Below are 15,010 nucleotides of genomic sequence, written 5' to 3' on the forward strand. Positions count from 1 at the left end.
CATGTGCCAGTATTAGGTCCCCCCATCATGTGCCAGTATTAAGCCCCCCATCATGTGCCAGTATTAAGCCCCCCCATCATGTGCCAGTATTAAAGCCCCCCATCATGTGCCAGTATTAAGGCCCCCCAGAATGTGCCAGTATTAAGGCCCTCCCATCATGTGCCAGTATTAAGGCCCCCCATCATGTGCCAGTATTAAGTAAGTCCCCCCATCATGTGCCAGTATTAAGTAAGTCCCCCCATCATGTGCCAGTATTAAGTAAGTCCCCCCATCATGTGCCAGTATTAAGTAAGCCCCCCCATCATGTGCCAGTATTAAGTAAGTCCCCCCCATCATGTGCCAGTATTAAGTAAGTCCCCCCCATCATGTGCCAGTATTAAGTAAGTCCCCCGTCCCCCCATCATGTGCCAGGATCACTATTGTAAAAAAAAAAAAAAAAACACTTAATACTTACCTCCATGTCAGCGATGCAATGCAGGTCTCTTCTGGCCTGTGCCCCACGCTGTATGGCTCAGGCGGCGCGATGACGTCATCGCGACGCCTGCGCCGGCTTCTGATAGGCTGCCGGCCTAGTGCCTGCAGCCTATCAGAGCAAGGGGAAGGGACACGCCTCTCCCTTCCCTGCACCGCCGCTGGCACAGGCAGATTACTAAGGAGATGAGCGCAATGGAAGCGCTCATCTCCCTGTGCCCGATGGCGGCGGCGGCTCACTTGGGGGTGGCATTTTAGTTAGGGGGGCACATGGGGGGGTACAGCATGATGTAGGGGGGGCCGTGGCCCCCTCTGGCCCCCCTGGCGACGCCACTGCTTTGGTTCCAACCACTGTGTCTTTGTGCAACGCAGAAAAGGTGAACGGATGGACTCTACATGCCTGGTTCCCACCGTGAAGCATGGAGGAGGAGGTGTGATGGTGTGGGGGTGCTTTGCTGGTGACACTGTTGGGGATTTATTCCAAATTGAAGGCATACTGAACCAGCATGGCTACCACAGCATCTTGCAGCGGCATGCTATTCCATCTGGTTTGCGTTTAGTTGGACCATCATTTATTTTTCAACAGGACAATGACCCCAAACACACCTCCAGGCTATTTGACCATGAAGGAGAGTGATGGGGTGCTGCACCAGATGACCTGGCCTCCAGTCACCGGACCTGAACCCAATCGAGATGGTTTGGGGTGAGCTGGACCGCAGAGTGAAGGCAAAAGGGCCAACAAGTGCTAAGCATCTCTGGGAACTCCTTCAAGACTGTTGGAAGACCATTTCAAGTGACTACCTCTTGAAGCTCATCAAGAGAATGCCAAGAGTGTGCAAAGCAGTAATCAAAGCAAAAGGTGGCTACATTGAAGAACCTAGAATATGACATATTTTCAGTTGTTTTTATACTTTTTTGATAAGTATATAATTCCACATGTGTTAATTTATAGTTGTGATGCCTTCAGTGTGAATCTATAATTTTCACAGTCATGAAAATAAAGAAAACTCTTTGAATGAGAAGGTGTGTCCAAACTTTTGGCCTTTTATGAGATCCCAATTATTCGACACGTCTTGTTTCACTATATCTGTGGCTGGGCTGAACTTAAAAATGAACGTGAATCTATCTTTGTTGTCACTGTGAAATTGGTCACTGAGGAGACTGTGACGGGGGCACAGGGCTGCTCGATGCAGTGCATCTATCACGTCCCTTTTAGGGTAACCCCTTTCAAGTAACCTGTCCTTGAGTTGGTGGGCCTGTCTAAAATAACTTGCATCGGTGCTGTTAATCCTACGAAGGTGTATAAACTGGCCAAAACGGATAGCTTCCTTAACGGTAGGGGGATGGAAGCTGGTCTGGTGGAGCAGCGAATTAGTGGTAGTGGGTTTTTGGAAACCCATGGTCTGCAGAGTGCCGTCAACCACGGTGACTTTCATGTACAGAAAATTTAGACTGTCGCTGCCGAAGTTGAGGGTGAACTTCATATTCATTCTATTTGTGTTATTCATGTACTGCACAAACTGCCTACACTGGTTTTTGCTGCCCGACCAGACCAGAAACACGTCATCCACATACCGCAGGTATAGCTGAACATACCTGAGGAAGGGGTTCTGCATGGAAAAGACGTAGGTCTCTTCAAATACCGCCAGATACAGGTTAGCGAAGGTACCCATCGCTGTACCTAGTATCTGGCGGTACCATTGACCACCAAACTGAAAAACGTTATTAGTTACTATCAAGTCAAGGGACTCCTATATGAACTGTGAAAAGACTCGGTGTCTCTATTCCCTTGGACAAAGCTAAGGCGAAACGTATGTCAGGGAGTGGTCCCTTCCTCCCTCCTTACGGATATACAGGGTCAGTATATTGTTTGTCTGTGTTGGTCAGCAGTTGTTTACACTTTTTTAATGGTCGCTAGTTGCACTTTACTGGGAGTTCCCACTGAGTTTAGACCATATCTAGGGAGGAATCCGGATGTGTTCTGACCATATGTGATTAGGTATAGATTCCTTTTTAGTGTTTTACCCGCCATGGACGACTACAATGTAATTTATAACTGTAGCACCGTTTAGGTGCCATTTATTGATGTGTATATTTCTTTTGAATAATTTAAATTGACCCATTGGTATCTGTGTGGGGGGGAGGGGTGATTCTTGCTCTGTAGCCCTCACCCTCAAATTTTATATTGTATTGTATTTTTGTGTATTAATTATGTGTAATAAAGATAACAATCTTTTGTACTACATGGAAGGCTTCAAGCAGGATGTTCTCAGACGGAAGTGGCCACTGAGCTTAGAGTATCACAAAGTGTAGTCGGCAGGTTGCAACAGAGATACAGAGAGACTGGAAGAGCCACAGAAAGGCATAGAAGTGGAATTCCTTTGGCCACATCCCACACTGATGACAGCTTCACTGTGAACAATGCCCTGCGGAACAGTATGATGAATGCCACACAACTCCAGGCACATTTAAGGTATGTGAAAGGCACCAAGCACCCAAGTGTCATGTCAGACCATTCGAAACCATTTACATCAGCATGGTCTGCATGCTTGATAACCTGCAGGGGCCTGACCACAGGCATCATTGTGTTTTATTGGCCTGGGAGCCTCTATGCTGGATGATGGACCAGTGGGCCTCAGTGCTGAAGACATCAAGGAGAGCGCTATGCATCAGCCACTGTTTGTCTTTAGTGTGTTACGGAAGGTGTGCAGGAAACTAGAAAACACAAAATGAATATAACGACTGACTGGATCCAAAACTAAGGAACAAAAAGGGAGAGCCCTGCATCAGACCTGGCTCTCTCCCTGACTGCTCAGCCTATGCAAAAATCCCAATGGTAGATGATCGCATATCTTCGTACCTCGACTGTATAACACCTGAACACCCTATAATAGTGAGGGGACACGACCACCGGCTCCCTACACTAGATACGGAGGGAGTCAGGGTCACCTGGGATCCAGCAAACAGAAAATAACACAAATAAATGAACAAAACTTATCTTATAGAAGACTGAGAAGTAGGAACAGCATGCACACACTCCAGGAAGTTGTATAAACCGCAAAGTGATGCAGTATGGGGAGGGATTTAAAGGGATGCAATCAGTGCAACTACATGACAGCTGAGAGAGGCTAACGAGATGAGAAAATGAAAGCAAAACAAAGGAACCTCAAAGAGGAGGTTCTAGACATCTGTCAGAGCTTCTCAGATGTCTGGTGGTGACATATTGGTGGTGGTGTAACAGTGTGTGGTGGGGTAGCAGGTGTGTCTAGTCACTACAGAACTGTCCTACAATTTGCGTATGGTACAGTGACAAGCCCATACTACTTGAATAACATCATTAATCCAGTCATTGTGCCTCTGCATTAACAGCACAGGCCTAATTTCATCTTCATGGACGAAAAAGCACCAGCTCATCCAGGTCGCATCATTAGGGAACGGCTGCTGTAGACTGAGAATGGAGATTACTGCACTTTCTCCAGACTTGAATCCCATTGAAAACCTATGGGATCAGCTGAGTCGCCATGTAGAGGCTCGTAACTCTATACCCCAGAACCTCGATGACCTGAGGACCTCCCTTCAAAAACAGTGGGATGCCATGCCTCAGCAGACAATAAGTCAACATATGAACAGCCTAAGACATAGTTGTCAAGCTGTAATTGACGCTCAAGGCCACATGAAAAGTTTTTAAGACATTAACAGTTTTTGTGGGGGTGTACCACTGTTTGCTTTTGTTTCAATAAATTGTTTGAGATGAGGAAATAACCATTGCATGTTTCTACTTAAATGCCCTGCCCTAATTTCATGATATAATTTCACTGTGGCATGAACTTTAAGTTTTCCGTAAATTTGACCAGAAAAAGCCAAATATCCCTAACTTTGTGTAGTGTATACATATAGGTAACTTGTAGTAGGGCCTGCCTGTAATCTCTCTTTAGTATAGCATAAACTGTGACACTTCCCTCCCCGTTTATTGTCAGTGAGTAAGAGAACTACAAGTAATAGTTCTCTCAGTTCTAGGGTCTGCCTAGTTCTCCTGTGAAACGTGCCCCTGGGCAGCCCTCCCCCGTTTCTGCGTCTCTCTATTAATTTCGTGCTCCTGCAGACGCTGATCTCAGCACTTCTCATTCTCAAGCAGCAAGATCTTTAATTTTGTCCTCCCTGCAGAGGAGCAGAACATCCACCCGCACTGCGCAATCAGCATTCCCTCCATACACAGCATACCTCTTCTCTTTACACTGCACTAGTATATTATATATACCTGTGTGTGTGTGTGTGTATATATATATATATATATATATATATATATATATAAAAAAACGAAGAAATCCAGCAGGAGCATCAACCTGAATGTGGGTGCACTATCCAGCACGGGGTAGCGGCAATACCTCAAGTATTATAGAAGCAAAAAGAATCCGGAATGCACTCCAAAGTAGACGTGAAATAAGTGATTTATTCACCCATAAAGAGTATGCTTAGTCACTGGCTTTACATTATCTGTTTTGACTTATTGTAATATAATTCAGGCAGTAAAAATATGTTCAAAAAATATGTGTGCTGGGAAAACTCCCTGTACATATAGCAAACTTATTCCTACGGTTCCATTCAGGAGTGCACCTGGAGGGATTGTGGTTGCCCAGAATCCCCCTAATCAGTCATATTTTTTTTTCTGCACAGACTCCTCCCCTCTTCTTAGCAGTGCAACAGTGCATTAGTGAGGAGCACGAAGGTGCCTGTACAGCTGCCACTAGGTAGTTGGAGAGGGGCAGGAGGATGCTCAGTCAATGAACAGAGAGTCATAAGGAACAGCCATGAAAGCTGTAGGTAGAGCTTACAGTGTTGGTAAGCCTATGGGGGCACAGATTGACTGCCTACAGCTGCAGACCCGGTGGGGGTAGGCACTATATAACTAGCTGCCAAGTGTAGGAGGCAGGCATTTTGCTGTACAGGAGAGTGGGCACTGTGACTCTTGGTTTCAGTGAGTTGCCCTCAGTCATTTTAGTTGTACTGTGAACCTGACAGGGACAGGTTACTGTGTGGTTAGGCTGTCTTTTTCAATGCTCCCAGTGAGTCTTTAACAGTCGGGCATGCAGCAGGTTTGCAAGGCAACACTAAATTTGCAGTTATACGTTATGCTAGGGAGAAGGCTGGGCAGTCCCTTTGAGGGTGAATACCATATTATGTTCTAGGGACAATCGAGGGAGAGTGTGAGGAATATGGATTATTGTTCAATGTCAGCCATTCCTTACCTCCTGACGAATCAGAGGCAAAACACGCGTAAAGGTTTTCATCCTGTCCTGTGACTGCTGTTTCTGCCCTCCATCATGTCTCATGGTATGTTGTAAATTTCCATCAGGTGCCTACAGATGAGCTTGGTTTATAGCCTTTATTGAAAGGTTTGGCGCATGGGGCCCTACTTATTTAAGTATTCCATATAGATATTATTCTGCCTATGCTGTTATTTGTGCATTATTAAGGGCTCAAGGCCTGAGATTCGCCTAGTGGCTATGCACTGGAGTGATAACCACAGTTATTATATTTGAGTGGTTAGTACTATATACCTGTCACGGACGGTGTACAGGAAACAAGTCAAAGCAACATGCATATATGACTGAGTGGATCCAAAGCTAAGGAACCAAAAGGGAGACCCCTGCACAAGACCTAGCACTTTCCCTGGCTGCTCAGCCTATGCAAAGATCCGAAAGGTGGAAGGTTGCATATCCACGTACCTCGACTATATAACCCCTGAACACCCTACAATAGTGAGGGGACACGACCACCGGCTCCCTACACCAGACACGGAGGGAGTCAGGGTCACCTGGGATCCAGCAAATAGAAAATAACAGATAAATGTTCAGCACTTAACTTTGTAGCAGACTGGAAAACAAGATCAGCATGCACACACACTCCAGGAAGTAGTATAAGCCGCCCAGAAATGCACTATGGGGCGGAATTTAAAGGGATGCAATCAGTCCAACTCCATGACAGCTGAGAGAGGCTAACGAGATGAGGAACTGAACAGCACAACAAAGAGAACTCAAGGAGGAGGTTCTGAAAGGCCTCTGTCAGAGCTTCTCAGCTGTCTGGTTGTGACAATACCACTTTTCTGCAAATAACCCGACTGCATATTATACACACACCTGACATGTGTTCCATCTCTTTGGCGGGCTACAGAGACACCGGCCGAGGGACTACGGCATCCAGTCTTTTCTGCTAACTTTTTCAAACTTTTTTTGTTATCTTTAATACTTGAATAATCATGATCTGTTTATTATGAAATAAAGTATATATATTTTTTGAATACATTGGGCATTCTTTGGTTGTTTGTTTAACAACATTTTAGGTTTATATGTTCCCACACCAGCCATCAGCTGTCAGCAGAGGTAGTGAACTCCACAGGGGTGCCCTGCTTCAAAGCCCAGCCAAATGGCAGAGAACCTCTAGCAGGCCACCGTTGTTTACAATTTCTCACCTCCATTCAGCCAGCCAGGAACCCAGCTAATTGAACAGGAAAAACCTCTCTGCAGGGGGTCTAGGCCATTCCCCAGTTCAATGAACATTATTAGACATCATGGAACTGGCGATTCATAAGGAATTATGAATTGCCCGTCCATCACAGACATAAACCAGATGCATATTTGTGTCCATGTGACCACAATGAACAGGCCCGTGGTCATAGTTTGATGGTGTAATGCCAGGGAGGGGAGATATACATATTTCCCCACAGAAACCAAATAACGGTACCATGTTTGGACTTTAATGGTAGCCAGAACCCAGGAAGATCCATTGGTCCCTGAACCACCTCCCTGTGACATTCTGGTCTGGAGCCATGAGCCCTAATCGGTTTTGTGGCTCATGTGCTGGCAGCCCAGCAGGGGGGGAGTGGACCTCTCCCAGAGTCCGGGAAGAGAGGTACCGGCTACAACTTAAAAGGCTTGTGCCAGCAAGCGAGTGTGTCTTTTCTCTGAAGGCAGTCACATTGTGCCATGTGTTTAGAGGGACCTGCAACCGGATGACATCATTAACTCCAGCTAAAAACTCATCACAACCCACAGGACATATATCTGGTAAACTGACTTATTGTTCTGCTTAACCTTGTCATGCCCTATCATCTGTATTTGTAACCTCAGACTGTATATATTTTCTGTGTATATTGTGTTATGTCTAGTGAACCCTTAAGGCGATTAAATACATAATTTAATCTTGTGCTGTCTTGTATCTCGATGACGAATCCCCACGTCCATGTTTTGGCCTAGTTATACGCTACTGTGGGTTGGTTTCTCACCCTATACAATGCCGTTAGCAGACTGGGCTTATATCAAACAAAAAGATGGTGGCAGTATACCTGGGCTGAGTAAGCGCTGTTTTAATGGGACAGTGAAAAGGCTCTCTCAGCTTGTTGCCTCTCTGTACCCGTGTGGCTAGGAGGTGTCTGTGTAAACTGTATCAAGCTGACCTTACCTGCTCCTCCAGGAATGCGTAACGTCACACCTTGGTAACCAGTAACCATACCGTATCCCGCTGGCTATATGTATTTGACGTCCGAAGTGAATCGGATTACAGTATTCATCACATATTGTTGGCAGAAAAGTGGGATCGAGATACTAGTGTGTGAGTGTGGGACCCATAATCCCAGACACTAAAGACTACCAGCAGTAGCTTTTGCCGCTGGAGTCTTAAGATCAGCTCAACACTAGACAATCTGAGTGCAAATACAATAGGGTGTGAGTGCATCAGGTTGCAGTCTGTGTCAGTGATCATCCGTGGCAATGATGGCCAGTATCACAAGAAGCAAAGCGAAGGAGATGCTATGAACGGTAGTGGGGAGGATGCAGTCCAGATAGGGGGCCAAGAGGAGGTGGAAGGCAACTTTATTCAAGGTGAGGGGGAGCACAGCCAAAGCTCCCCAAGGAGCCAGTTGCCGGTGGTGAGGCCCACGGTGGGCCACACTCCACCTGCCCATTTCCCCTGCCAGGCAGGCTCAGATGCTCTCCTACAAGCTGCCTTAGACCATCTCCAGACCGGAGACCAGGCTTTCTATGAGATCCTCATGGCAGCTGCAGAGCGTCACGAGCAAGCAGAGGCTGCAAAACGTCGAGAGCAAGCAGAAGCTGCAGAACGACGTGAACAAGCAGAGCGCGAGCATCAGCTGCGAGTGCTCCAGCTCCAACTCTAGCAGCCCTCCTCAGCCCGATGCGAGTCTCCAGAGATCCGGATTCCAAAACTGTGGATGGAGGACTTCCCTCTGCTGGACAAAGATGGGGACTTGGACACTTTCTTGTTCGTGTTTGAGACGGCCTGCCATCAGTACCAGCTGCCGGAGGACCAGTCGGTCCGATTCATAACACCATGTCTCAGGGGAAAAGCCCTTGAAATCTTCGGGTACCTGCCCAGTGAGACCATCCTGAGCTATGAGGAAATCAAGCAGTACAACTTGACCCTTGAGTCATACTGGAAGGTCCTGCCCAGAGCTGGGTCGATCACCGGGCCCTGCTGACAGCAGTCGACCAGTGGACCACGGAATTGGAGCTCTCCAACAGCTGAAGGGGCTCATCGCCACAGAAGTTCTTGTGGAATTGCCCGGAGGACCTCCAGCAGTACCTCTGTGACAGGAAGCAAAAAGGGGCCTCTGCAACAGCAGCCCTGGCTGACGAGTACACCAACAAAAGGACTTCAGAGGCCCGGAAACCTGTTGGCTGGAGAGGAGGTAAGACGCACTCTGCACCTGCTAACCCCTGCCCCTAGACCCAAGTGGGCACCGGCTCCGGCTTCACTTTCCACGTTGGTGGGGGAACACTGACTGTGCTACCTCTGTAAGCAGCCAGGACACTTCAAGGCCATGTGTCTACAGCGCATGAGGGACACATCCCAGTCATCGACCCGGAAACTGTCCACTGTGTTGTTTGTGGGTGGAGATTGTGGTAGGTCCCTTGACAATTTTCAACCGGTCACTGTGGGCCAAGCCGTGGCCATGGGCCTTAGAGACACCGGCGCTGAGATGAATCTGGTATGGCCTGAACTAGAGGCACCCCATTATTTATTGCCCGGGAGATCCCTTACTGTCTCCGGGATTGGAGGAGTAGAACCGTCGCTGGCCGTCGCCAAGGTCTATTTGGACTGGGGCACCGGTCAAGGAGTGAGGGAGGTGGGGGTATCCTCAAATATCTCTGCTAGTGTTTTGCTGGGGACGGACCTGGGGAGGCTTTTGTCTAAGTACATGGCCGCTGATACACCGATGTCCAATCTCCCAGAATATGATGCCATGTCCACCCCTGTTGATACTGTTAATGTTCATAACATGCCTGTTGATGGGGATGTGCGGGTGGGGGATGTAATGTGTGCCTCTCCCCTCAGTGGGGAGGGGGTCATTCACGCCAGCTGTGCTGAGGCCCCAGGGTTTGGCCAGCAAACATGCTAGAACCTGTTGTCCTTAGGTCTGGCGACAAGTGGACAAGCAGGGGAAGTGGTCTGAGTGGACAAGCAGGGGGAAGACAGCTGTGGAGGAGGAGGATGCAAATTAGGTCATTGCTGTCCCAGGAGAAGTTGGGCTTCCAGGTAAAGCCTCAGTGCAGGGTTCCTCCACAACCAGGATGTTAGAGGGCCAGGTAAGTCCGTCTGGACTGGCGACATGGTCGGAAGTCGAGGGGAAGCAGGCACTACCAGTGGTGGTAGCGTCCATAGCTGCTGTTACATGCAGTGGGAGTGCTGGGGCCCCTCAGGGATCTGATGGTTTTCCCCCTTCCGACCAAGTGGCTGCCAAGTCAGACGGTAGTAGAACTGACAGGGGACGTGGCAGTCTCGTCTATTCTGGCCACGTCCCACCAGGGGTTTCAGGTGGCATTAGGGGCTACGCCAGCTTTAAAGCTCTCACAGAGCAGGTAGCACAACTTCCCTTGGACTTAGAACCCCAGAGGGCAGTCTGGGACCAAGGACGGTTGTGCCAGGAAACAGTCCAGCAGGGCTCACCAGAGGTGTGGCCTAGAGACTGACAATTCGTGGTACCTTATCTGTTTAGGGCGAAGTTTTTGTGGGTTACGCACAAGATTCCGATGGCCAGATACCCAGGGGCCGCTAAGTCAGAGGCTGGATGGGAGGCAAGTGTGGATACTGGTTCCCGTAGCTCAGGAAAAGCTTCAGGAGGCCTGGAGAGCTCCGTACTTCGAGTACCAGTGGGACAATGGCAAGATGTACCTGGTCACCCTGGATCATGCCCGGGGAAGGCAGAAGGCCTTCCCCGTGAACCTGATGCAGGCGCATCCTGAGTGGGAGGCAGGTGCCCTCCCGGAATGCCACCCGTTCCAGGAAATGTTCACCAAAACGCCCGGAAGGACGGAGCCCACTAAGATGCCATTGGGCATCGAGTATGCCCCTGCCACTTTTAAGCGGATGGTCAAGCTGCTTAAGGGACTCGAAGGGTACGTGGCCGTGTACCTGGAGGTCATTGCTTTCTTCGATCCTACATGGTAGGATCCCCGAGAGCATCTGGCGCAGATGCTCGGGCAGATCTGCCAGGCAGGCTTGACACTTACAACAGGAAAGTGACAGCTGGGCATAAGTAAGGGGCCCCGGGCAGGCGGGAATTCTTTGGAACCGGAGCCCCAGAGAGTGGATGCCAGCACATCCTGGGTCACTTTCCAGGACAAGAACCAGGTGATGTCCTTCCTGGGTACCGTCGGATACTATAGGGGGTTCACGCCCTACTATAGAACCCTGGCAAAGCCCCTGACGGATTGCACCAGGAAGAAGCTGCCCTGCGCAGTTGATTGGACAAATGACTGCAAGATGGCCTTCCAGGCGCTGAAGGAAGCCCTTTCCAGCTTCCCGCTACCCTATGCAGCCGACTTCACGCGGCTGTTTTTAGTACCGACTGACGCCAATAATTGTTGCCTCGGTGTCATGCTCAGTCAGGGTAACTCCATTGGCCAGGAACAAATGGGAGGTCGGTACGTGGAAGCCTTGTGCTCCAGCCGTACCCGTTTGCCATTCACCACCAGAGAGGGTGTGGATGGGCGCGCGGGGAAACACAGGAATGTGCTGCCCCTAGCGCTCTCAAAAAGGGGGAGAGTGTGAGGAATATGGATTATCGTTCATTGTCAGCCATGTTCCCACACCAGCCTTCAGCTGTCAGATAGCAGAGGTAGTGAACTACACAGGGAGGCCCTGCTTTAAAGCCCAGCCAAATGGCAGAGAACCTCTAGCAGGCCACCGTTGTTTACAATTTCTCGCCTCCATTCAGCCAGCCAGGAACCCAGCTAATGGAACAGGAAAAACCTCTCTGAAGGGGGTCTAGGCCATTCGCCAGTTCAATGTACATTATCAGACATCATGGAATGGGCGATTCATAAGGAATTATGAATCACCCGTCCATTACAGACATAAACCAGATGCATATTCGCGTCCCTGTGGCCACGATGAACAGGCCCGTGCTCATAGTTTGGTGGTGGAATGCCAGGTAGTGGAGAAATACATATCTCCCCACAGAAACCAAATAACAGTACCATGCTTGGACTCTACTGGTAGTCAGAACCCAGGCGGATCCATTGGTCCCAGAACCACCTCCCTGCGACACTCTGGTCTGGAGCCATGAGGCCTAGTCGGTTTTGTGGCTCATGTGCTGGCAGCCCAGCAGGGGGGGAATGGACCCCTCCCACAGGCCCAGAGGGGAAGGGCCAGCTACAGCTTAAAAGGCTTGTGCTATTAAGCGGGCAGGTTTTTTCTCTGAAGGTCACATTGTGCCATGTGTTTAGAGGGACCTGCAACCGGATGACATCACTGCCTCCCACGTGACTCCAGCTAAGAACTCATCACAACCCACAAGACTCCTATACCTGATAAACTGACTTATTGTTCTACTTAACCCTGTTGTACCCTATCATCTGTATTTGTAACCTCAGACCACTGTATATATTTTCTGTGTATATTGCGTTATGTCTAGTGAGCCCTTAAGGCGATTAAATACATAATTTAATCTTGTGCTGTCTTGTATCTCGATCACGGATCCCCACGTCTGTGTTTCGGCCTAGTTATACGCTACTGCGGGTTGGTTTCTCACCTTATATAATCCTGTTAGTGGACCGGGCTTATATCAAAGGAGAAGCTGGTGGCAGTATACCCGGGCTGAGAAAGCACTGTTCACTGGAGCAGTGAAAAGGCTCTCTCAGCTTGTTGCCTCTCTGTGCCCAGGTGGACAGAAGGTGTCTGTGTAAACTGTATCAAGCTGACCTTACCTGCTCCTCCAGGAGGGCGTAACGTCACGCCTTGGTAACCAGTGACCATAATGTATTTCACTGGCTATATGCATTTCAAAAATAATTTCACTGATACAACTGGCACAGAGTATACGTTCCACCTATCAAAACTAAATCACTGTCGTTTGGAACGCTATATTACTGTTAAAACTAAGGTTTTATTAAACAGAACAAAAGGGGGGAAGGGTAAACTAACCTATACCAAAATTCTAGGGCGCCGTCCAACCAGTGTGAGGTCGATGGATGAGACCTATGACACCGCAGGATGCGGTATTTGCAACTGTGGATGACGTCACTAGAAAAGCCGCAAATAGTGTATTGCTGCAGGCTGGATCATAAGGCCGTGGTGCCGTGCTAGATCAAACCACCAAAAGTATACACTGTGGCACGGTCTAAGTGCTCTGAACCATTGCCAGCTATTGGAGCCCTAGACTAAAATTACGATAGACTAATCCATTGATAAACATCTGTCTGCATATGCCGACCTCAATCGAAACCATCCGTTCAGTATGAATCGGATGTCTGAGGGACGGCTCTGCAGGCACGAATCAATGGACCTAGGCTGAGCTGGATGGAACAGAAAGGCTGAATTGCATCTGCTCACTAACTGCAGAGGGCTGAGACCCACAGACCTCAACTGCAGTGTGGGCGCAATACAGACAGTATAACCATTAATTTATCCCCACACCACACTCGACGCGTTTCGCCATAATCGGCTCGTCAGGAGCGTGAATCTGTGGGTATTAGGATAAATGATCAGAGCTGCAGAGCCTCCGTGACAGAGGCTGCAGCTATTAATACGAGGTGGCCGAACACAGCCGCTCAGGTGCACGAGATATAAGGAGAGTCCTCCTCCCCCTGTGCTGAGCCACGCCTCTAGGGCGGCCAATGGGGATACAGGAGGCGCGGCTATCGCCGCATCATCCATCCCGCCCCCATTGTGCTGCCCCCTCTCTGAGACAGGCCCAGATGAATGTCACAACATTCACACATGTAAGAATAGAGTTAGATCTTCGGCGACTTACTGAAATGGCAGCCTGGTACAACATCAGTCGGGACGAGGACCGCCGAGCGATCCCTAACATGTATTGTATTTGTGGAGGACACCAATCGATACGGTCAGAGTAGCACGACAGGTTCACAGAAGATCAAAACGGACCCTGCAGCATTATTCCCTCGGTGGTAACAAACAGATCAGGCAGATGTATAAGTCCTTTCTAAGTAGCACAGGGAGGGTGTGAGGAATGAAGTGGTATACACAATGGGGGCGGGATGGATGATGCGGCGATAGCCGCGCCTCCTGTATCCCCATTGGCCGCCCTAGAGGCGTGGCTCAGCACAGGGGGAGGAGGACTCTCCTTATATCTCGTGCACCTGAGCGGCTGTGTTCGGCCACCTCGTATTAATAGCTGCAGCCTCTGTCACGGAGGCTCTGCAGCTCTGATCATTTATCCTAATACCCACAGATTCACGCTCCTGACGAGCCGATTATGGCGAAACGCGTCGAGTGTGGTGTGGGGATAAATTAATGGTTATACTGTCTGTATTGCGCCCACACTGCAGTTGAGGTCTGTGGGTCTCAGCCCTCTGCAGTTAGTGAGCAGATGCAATTCAGCCTTTCTGTTCCATCCAGCTCAGCCTAGGTCCATTGATTCGTGCCTGCAGAGCCGTCCCTCAGACATCCGATTCATACTGAACGGATGGTTTCGATTGAGGTCGGCATATGCAGACAGATGTTTATCAATGGATTAGTCTATCGTAATTTTAGTCTAGGGCTCCAATAGCTGGCAATGGTTCAGAGCACTTAGACCGTGCCACAGTGTATACTTTTGGTGGTTTGATCTAGCACGGCACCACGGCCTTATGATCCAGCCTGCAGCAATACACTATTTGCGGCTTTTCTAGTGACGTCATCCACAGTTGCAAATACCGCATCCTGCGGTGTCATAGGTCTCATCCATCGACCTCACACTGGTTGGACGGCGCCCTAGAATTTTGGTATAGGTTAGTTTACCCTTCCCCCCTTTTGTTCTGTTTAATAAAACCTTAGTTTTAACAGTAATATAGCGTTCCAAACGACAGTGATTTAGTTTTGATAGGTGGAACGTATACTCTGTGCCAGTTGTATCAGTGAAATTATTTTTGAAATACATATAGCCAGTGAAATACATTATGGTCACTGGTTACCAAGGCGTGACGTTACGCCCTCCTGGAGGAGCAGGTAAGGTCAGCTTGATACAGTTTACACAGACACCTTCTGTCCACCTGGGCACAGAGAGGCAACAAGCTGAGAG

General features: G+C 48.9%; 1 protein-coding gene across 6 annotated transcripts in view; it reads right to left on the reverse strand.

Moving 5' to 3' along the window:
- NFIC (nuclear factor I C) overlaps positions 1–15,010 on the reverse strand; it is an 834,580-nt gene that overhangs the window by 489,433 nt on the left and 330,137 nt on the right. The window lies entirely within an intron of this gene.

This window comes from Bufo gargarizans, chromosome 1 (genome assembly GCF_014858855.1).
Source record: "Bufo gargarizans isolate SCDJY-AF-19 chromosome 1, ASM1485885v1, whole genome shotgun sequence".
Lineage (NCBI taxonomy): Eukaryota > Metazoa > Chordata > Amphibia > Anura > Bufonidae > Bufo > Bufo gargarizans.